Genomic DNA, 8,829 nt, shown 5'->3' with positions numbered 1-8,829 from the left:
TCTGTAATTTCATAAGAATAATATTTGTAATTAGGGAAAGTAGATACATTACATCTGTGTTCAAGATGAGAATTAAAACTGACTAAAGCTGGATCCCTAACTAAGAAACCTGTAAAAACTGTGCTGGGTGAGAATGGTTTGAAGGGAATTGTCTTCTCCATAAAACAGAAGCTTTGAGCAAGCAATCAGAGACATTTCATGTTTGTCCTGATTAGCACTCCTAATCATTCTGGGTTATGTTTACTATTTTCAGAAAGCATTTTGAAATAACAATCCTTCTTTCAAGATAATTGAGACCAATTATATTTGAGGAGATCTATTAAGCAACTTGAATGAAATTTATAGTATTAAAAATTGATTTCAGAATGGACATAGTAATAGTTATTGAGAGTTCAGCTCTGGTATATTAATCTTGCAAGATTAAGGGAAGTTTCTGAACTCACAGAAATCACTTCTTTTAAGCAAAATATACTGAAGATCTTCTGAATTTTATCACCATTGTCTGCTTTGTCCACATGGTCAGAAATCATAAGACACAAACATACAGCTAGAGTGAAAGATATAAATACAGTCTGTTTTATTTTTAATTAAATAACTATATATTTCTAATGCATTTATTATAGTTCATTTATTGAAGTTTAGTAATATATATCAGCATCTCTTTGACATACTTAAAGCATGTCTGTATTCCTGTTCTAATTTATAATGGCAAGGAAAAAGAAGAAATATTTGAGCTAAAACAAAAGACACACACACACACACACACACACTAAAAGGCAATTTTAAAAAATCATTTTAGGGTTTCTAAAAATCCCATATTGAAAAGGTTGTTACTTTGAAATCTTAAAGGATGGCTGATGGGTCCAGTTCTTCCCTGGAGTCAGGCATATTAACACATCAAACTATTTACTATATTCAGATCAGAAATAGTCCTGTACTTTATATATTGAAAATTTGTTATTTTAATAAAGATCGACAATTAACTAACTTTACTGAGTTCTTGCTACAGTTTTTTAAATGTTTCTTATATATTTTCATCTTTGATCTTAGAAAACAAGATGATCTCTATCAAAATTATTAGCAAGTTACCAAACTGAAATAGAGTTAAGGCACTTGCTCACCTCGCAGTCCTGTATTCAAACTTTAGTCAGATGAAAGCTAGACTATGATACTTGCCAACTGGTTGCTTTATGCACTGCCTGCATTGATAAAATTACCTATTAATCTTTTTAAATATTAATCACTGACCTGAAGCAGAACCACTTGGAAGCATCTACAGATAGAGTCAAGTTCCACCATGTGTGAGCCACCACGTGTGGCTGGGACCCTAAACTAGACACTCTGCAAAAGCAGCAACACATCTCCCTCACTTTCCACATTTAATTTTAAATCCATTTTTTACTTTATTATGAAAAACATGAAAGTATATAAATGGAAATAAATACATAACGTGACATACGATTGAATAAACTTCCAACTTATTTTGACTTCAGTGTTTCATCTTTACAGACAAGTATTGGGGGAGTTTATCATAAATGTTTCTCTAAATTACTTATGGTGAAATTTTCTAGATTTTATACATTCTGTAACATCACAGAGGCAGGCATTAAAAATATGTCAGGTAGTTAATCTGTAAGTAATCTGTGCCATTGCCCAAGGCACTCCTTGTTCAGCTATGGAGTATGTAACCTGCCTTTAGTTACATCAAGCCTGCCTTTAGTTATAGTTATCTCCATCCTCATTAGCTATCATTCACCAGTGTCTCTTCTTCACCAAATTACATGTATCCTTTTACTCAGTTTTCCTAATGACACTTATTTAGTAAAAAAGCAAACTGATTTGCCTACATAGCCATTTCTGATTTATGATAAGGTATATATCTGCCCATGCTTCTTTGTTTTTTTAAAAAAACTTAAAATTTGAAATCCTTGTTGTCAATATGGTTGAGCCATCACCGCCTTCACCCAAACATCTTGCCTCAAAGACCTCTGTTGTCTTCTTTGGTGTCTCTTCCCTACTAGCTTATTGTGTGCTGTCAGTGAAATTCTCTTTCTGAGTCACTTCCTATGCCACATTATCACCATGGTGGACATCACCAAAGACTGTCAAGGACTGGATTCCCAACAATTTCTCTATGCTTCTAAAGAAAGAGAAAGGTCCTCACTAATGAGCTAGAGTACTTACAAGATGGGATTCATTGATTTAATTAATTAATTAATTAATTAATTAATATATCTGTGCCTCTGTCCAAGCCTCTCTTTGTGTGTGATTCACTAATATCACAGAGCATGTATCTTCTGCAATGCATCGAGCAGATCAAAACTCCGAGCTGGAACTAAAAATCAGTTTCTGGAATTTCTTTTATCCCTATCTGAGAATATGAGGAAGCAAAAAGTCTATATGTATTCTATATACAAATGCCTACCACACAACATTAAATTTTGGAAGGAATACCAATATGTTTGAGTTTAAAAGACAAAAATAAATTACCTTTTAATATAAGAGAAGAACGAATTTTTAAAACTCATTTTCAAGTAATTTTCATGGGCTTTTGGGAAAGAATTTTAGTCTGTGAATTAGGAATGCATTTGTGACAAGTGATTAATTTGAAATGAAGCAAAATAAAACTAGAAAGCAGGCAAAATATGGAAATCAAAATGGACTTAACCCCCAAGTCTTTCAATATTTTTAAATATCTATCTGAAATCTAAACACAAAACATTGTAACAAAAATATAACAAGGGTTGGCTTGAGCTGATGAGAAAATTTTAAATTATGTAATTTTCACTTGAAAGGAGACAGAAATGTTTATTTTCCTGTGAATACATTGAATTAAAGACATACATATATTTAAGTGAGTTAAAACCTACAAAAACAGAAAAACAGCTTAAATGCATTATTTAGGCACACGAAATAGAAGTTCATAAAATTATGTGTGTGTGTGTGTGTGCCAGTTGTAATATAAATTTCATATTCATGGCAAATTGATATCATAAATTTCAAATCCATCGACAGATTTTATATTTTTAAAATTCACTCTAAATAAAAGACATTTTTCAACCCTACATCCAACAAAGGACTAATATCCAAAATATACAAAGAACTCAAGAAGGCAGACTCCAGAGATCCAAACAACCCTATTAAAAAGTGTAGTACAGAGCTAAATAGAGAATTTTCAACTGAGGAATCTCAAATGACTGAGAAACACTTAAAGAAGTGTTCAACATCCTTAGTCATTAGGAAAATGTAAATCAAAATGACCCTGAGATTCCACCTCAGACTAGTCAGAATGGCAAAGATCAAAAACACAGGTGACAGCAGATATTGGCAAGGATGAAAGAGGAACACTACTCCGTTGCTGGTGGGATTGCAAGCTGGTACAACCACTCTGGAAATCAGTCTTGCCATTCCTGAGAAAATTGGAAATAGCTTTACCTGAAGACTCAGCTATACTGCTCCTGGGCATGTACCCAAAAGATATTCCAACATATAATAAGGACATATGCTCTACTATGTTCATAGAGCCTTATTTATGATAGCCAGAAGCTGGAAACAACCCAGATGTCCCTCAACAGAAGAATGGATACAGAAAATGTGGTACATATACCCAATGGAGTACTACACAATGATTAAAAACAACAGCTTCATGAAATTCACAGGCAAATGGATAGAACTAGAAAATTTCATCCTGAGTGAGGTAACCCAAACATAAAAGAACAGACATGGTATGTACGCACTAATAAGTGGATACTAACCCAAAAGCTCACAATACAACCTACAGACCATATGGAGCATTGAAGGAAGGAAGGCCAGGGGTTGGATGCTCTAGTCCTGCATTAAGGGGAGAAAAGTACTATTGTGGGAGATGGAAGGAGAGGGGCACAAGGAGGGAGAAAGGAGGAAGGGAAATAAGGGTGGCAGTATTAGAATCTGGAGGACATGTGAGAGAGATACAGAGGATCAGTAAATCGAATACAAATAGGTAGCAGGGGAGATGAGGAACTGGGGATAGCCACTGGAGGGTCCCAGACACCAGAGAAATGTGAAGTTCGAAGGACCCAATGGGATTGACTTTAGCCATAAAGTGCAGAGAAGGCGAAAGTAGAACCCACGGAGACCACCTACAGTAGATAGGCATGGCCCCTGGTCAAGGGATGGGGCCACCCACCCATCTCAAAGTTTTTTAACCCAGAAATGCTCCTGTCCAAAGGAAGAATACAGACAAAAACTGAAACAGAGACTGAAGGAAGGGCCAACCAAGAAACGGCCCCACCTAGGGATACATCATATCTGTGGTCAAGAGGTGCTTGCCGACAGGAACCAAGTGTAGCAGTTCCTGGGGAGATCTGGCCAGCAAATGATCAATGCAGATACAGATGCTTGGAGCCAACCATCAGATGGAACTCAGGGAACCTGGTAGGGGAGCTGGCAGAGAACTGGAGGAGCTGAGAAGGATTGCAACCCCATTGGAAGAACAATATAGTCTGGCCTGACAATCCAGTTCTCCCAGAGACTAGACTACCAACCTAGGAGAGTACCTAAAGGGATCCATGGCTCCAGATACATATGTAACAGAAGATGGCCTTGTTTGACAGAAATGTGAGGGGAAGCCCTAGGTCCCAGGGAGGTTTGATGCCCCAGAGTAGGGGGATTCTGGAGCGGTGGGGCTGGAGAGTGTGGGTGGGTGGGGGAGCACTCTCATACAGGCAAAAGGAAGGGGAGAAGGCAGATGTGGGATGCGAGGGTAGCAGAGGGGTAACCGGGAAGTGGGATAACATGGGATGGAGCTTTCGTGGAGGGGGTAACCTGGAAGGTGAGATATCATTTGAGATGTAAACGAATGGAATGATTAACAATAATAAAATAACCTACAACCGGAGTAATGTACCCTGGCCTACTCTATAATGGCTCATATCTCTTAAAAGTGAGGTTGGCATGGGTGTTGAGAATTTTTATAGAATGATCAAGAGTACTTCTTTTAGTTGATCATGCAACTAAACCATTCTGAGAGTGGAAGCCCTGGGATTCTGGAGAAATGGAGGCACAACACCTGAGAGGCAGTAAGCGATAAGACCCTGAAGCAGAAGTACACTTGGCTAATTTGCTGGAATTAGTTGTCATTTTACCTGAAGTCAAGTAAAAGAGAAGCAAACTTACAAGAGACATAGGATTTCTGGAGGGGGATAAAATTTAGTTCTATAATTCACTACATAGATTGACACTTTCTCTGTCATTATAATAGTTGAATTGTTGGCAGCATTAATCTATAGCAGAACGATCCAGTATATGTGGCATTAAGAAGCTACCTTAGGTGCCTGTGACGAGCTAAACTGGCAGCAATGTAAGTGATCTTATTAATTATGGGGAGAAACTAATACAAGAAGGAACAGGTGCTTTAGTGACCCTTGTAACAAAAGAAAACAATTTCTAAGTCCTATGGCTTATCCAACAATGTGGACTATACTGTTGAGCTTTGAGAAATAAATAAATCTTTCCTGCCTTAAGCTTATATCAAATACTTTGTCAGAATAACAAGGAAAGTGATGAGCACCAGAGTGGGTATTGAGGAGCTGAGCTGCTGCAGTGATAAACTGGTTGGGGGGGGGCGGTGTGGAAGAGATGAGAATACAGCATTAGAAAAACCCCTTTCTTATTCTGTAAGCAGGGCTAAGTGTGCCATTCCAATAGGGACTGGGAAGATCAGGACACCAGGTGAGAGGCTCAGATAATGACATTTCAGAAGAGAATCAGCATTCTCTCCAGAACTGTATCAGAAATCACCTGAATTATGCTTGGGCATAATACTCTAGGGCTTCATTCTGCCTGTATTCTGAGCATTGACTGAGGCAGAAATCACTAATAATGGACTGACACGGGAGGTAGAGAAAAATCTCAAGACAGAATAGCTGTCAAGCTGTAATGTGGCTACTGTTTAAAGCTGTCACTCAATCAACAATGCCAGAAAAAAAATATATGGTGCAGGAAGATATTTTAAAGATGTAAAGGATGGCCAGGAAGGATCTGCTAGTGAGCTTAAAGATCCAGGGAAGAAAAGTTTGGAAACAACTAAAGTTATTAAAGAGATTAGTGTCTTATAGAGATAGGATAGGTCCTGAGGACAACATTCAAGGTTATATCTTATGGAAATGCAAGTTAATATACAAGGAGATATCCTAAAGTGACTGGACTCCTTGCTCAGAAATAACTTCCTGCAAAGCATTTTCTTTTGTCAGCACACAATGACCAATGCAGATGTGGTCTCAGGAAACCAGGATTCTCTCTACAGATATAAGATGCACATTCATATAACCACCACACACAATAAGATAAAAAATTACAAACACTATCGGAAGCTTTATTCCTGGGTTTTTTTTTAAGTAGCAAACTCATCTGTAATATATTTTCCTTTTGTTTTGGAACAGATCTCACTATGTAACTTAGGCGAGCCTAGAATTAATTCTTCATGTAGCCCAGACTAACCCTCCTCCATCTCAGGCTCCCATCTGCTAGTGACTGACTAGGAATTAGATAGACTTCCTGGTAGACAGACAGGGAGATGTTTATTACTTAGCTTAGCTCGGTAGTAAACGTAGCCAAATTCTGAGATGGCCAGCTTCTTCCTCATCCTGACTTGAGGCAGTCTGACTTAAGCTGACAGCTTAAAGCAAAGGCCTTGTAGAATTTTGTCTCCCAGCATCAGGCCCAAGGCTTATGCACTGAGTCAAGAAGTGTGAAGCCTGATCAGGACATGTGACATAAAAGTAGGAAGCCAGCCAACCGTACTGTATTTCTTTAAACTGACCAACCAAAAATTAAAGGAGGAACATCCTTTAGAGTCTTTTAACAACCCAGACTCCAGAAAGGCCTGGATGTTTGGATTGCCAAGTACCCACTCAGATTTGCATAGAGGGTTTGTGTCTTCTGTGTGTGCCTGTGTTTCTAATCCCCCCAACCCCGAAATAAACATCTCCATCTGATGATTCTTTCTGCTGTGCTTTGTGGTGTTTGAGATTTCTCCACTGCTTCTTATTGTGATGAAGACGTTTCCTGTCCTTTCATTCTTTAAATGGAATGAAAATTGCAATCAAAAGTAATAGACTGTATCATTGAGATCACAGCGGACCAGACAGAACTCCAGCAAAGGATCTTGACCTCTTCAGTCATACTAGACGTACAGTTAAAGGAGTAACAAAGCGTAAACATAGCGCCCTTACTGGATGGAGTGGAGACATTCAGAGAGATACTTTTAATTTAAGGATTATTCGATTCTAACACTCTGAGTTTCCAACTATGCTTTCTTGACATTGAGATAAAGAAAATTAATGTTCTGAGAATAAATGTTTTTGCCTAAAAGAGCACTGTCATCTAAACAGAAGAAAAAACTCCCCACATGTGAGACGAACTAAGCAAAACAATACAAAGCAGAAAGCCAGCATCTTGTAGGCTTATTAAGGAAATGGCAACAAGTTGAACTTGCTTAAGTTTTGTTTCCTCACATATATCATTTTAATACACATGGAATATATTATCATTCATTTTATGGAAAATAGCAAAAGGGAAATAACTACACAGTTAGCGTTTTACTTTTGTTTCCTATATGAAAAGACGGCATTTGAATTTTGAAATAGTTGAAACAGTTTTTCAATTAAATTGATCTAAATAATTATTTTGTTTGGAATTATAAGTTTTTGTATTATACGATTTTTTTATTTTTTTAGATCCTCTAAAACTATTCTAATACTTTTTGTTACTTTTCTGCATAAATTTTCACATCAGATATCACATTGAGGGGTGACATATTTAACTACATAATTTATTTTTTCCTACTAACTTTCCATTACAAACCACAAGTCTTTGAACTTGTGATTAGGTTCCATACCCTGAAGGTTTTGAATGCTTTTCCAGAAGGCTTTCAATTTATTTTATGTCGTCCTCTTCCACTGGATTCAGTTCAATATTTTTTAATATGAAGCATATTTTCAAGTGCCTTGATTCACATTTTAATGATTTTTTGAAAATTTTATCAGTCTTAATTAAGGGTATTCACAAGAAACATATCTTAATTTTTTATATTTGGTAATATTTTGAGTTTTTTCAACTTCACAGAGTATGTAATTTTGCAGATTTCTCAAACAAGAACATCTAATAGAACTGTATGCTATTATAAGGTTTCTTAAATTGAATGACTGAAAGTCTTTTGACAGTAGTACTTATTGCCCAAAGTATGAGATAAATCACCAATATGCTTATTCTATGAGGAAAACTAGTGCTTTGCATTAAAGTATAAATAGTTTGCCATACTTTTATGTTTAATCATGTCTGACTTGGGAGTATCCTCTTATATTTATAGTCAGGAAGTGATGTCAGGAGCTGACTAATTGTTTTCAAAGACATTGACTCTTCCCACAATATATATATAATATTTTTAGCTTGTATATTTACTTCAAATTGTTCCAAAAAATTAACACACTCATAGTTTGGTTAAATGTATGAATTTGAAAGGCTCATACATACACACACACACACACACACACACACACACACTTGTATATGAAGTATTATATATATATATATATACATCATATACATACACATACACATACACATACATATACGTAGCTGTATGCATAGCAATGGGCCATATTCCTCCTCCTCCGATCATATTTGCTTAGGAAGGATGTATGGTCCAATCTACTGATCTCATATCTTGTCTTTCCATTTCCCACCTACTTTTTATGATTATTGCAGGCTTTTTCTTTTCTTTTCCTTCCTTCCTTCCTTCCTTCCTTCCTTCCTTCCTTCCTCCCTCCCTCCCTCCCTCCCTCCCTC

At 36.7% G+C, this 8,829-nt stretch overlaps 1 protein-coding gene across 4 annotated transcripts in view; it reads right to left on the bottom strand.

The window, feature by feature from the left end:
• Agmo (alkylglycerol monooxygenase) overlaps window positions 1-8,829 on the bottom strand; it is a 309,056-nt gene that overhangs the window by 289,908 nt on the left and 10,319 nt on the right. The gene's annotated exons all lie outside the window — the stretch shown is intronic.

The sequence above is a fragment of the Grammomys surdaster genome, unplaced genomic scaffold (genome assembly GCF_004785775.1).
Source record: "Grammomys surdaster isolate TR1022 unplaced genomic scaffold, NIH_TR_1.0 188, whole genome shotgun sequence".
NCBI lineage: Eukaryota > Metazoa > Chordata > Mammalia > Rodentia > Muridae > Grammomys > Grammomys surdaster.
Note: the sequence above shows the minus strand (reverse complement) of the source record. Positions and strands in the feature narration are given on the sequence as shown.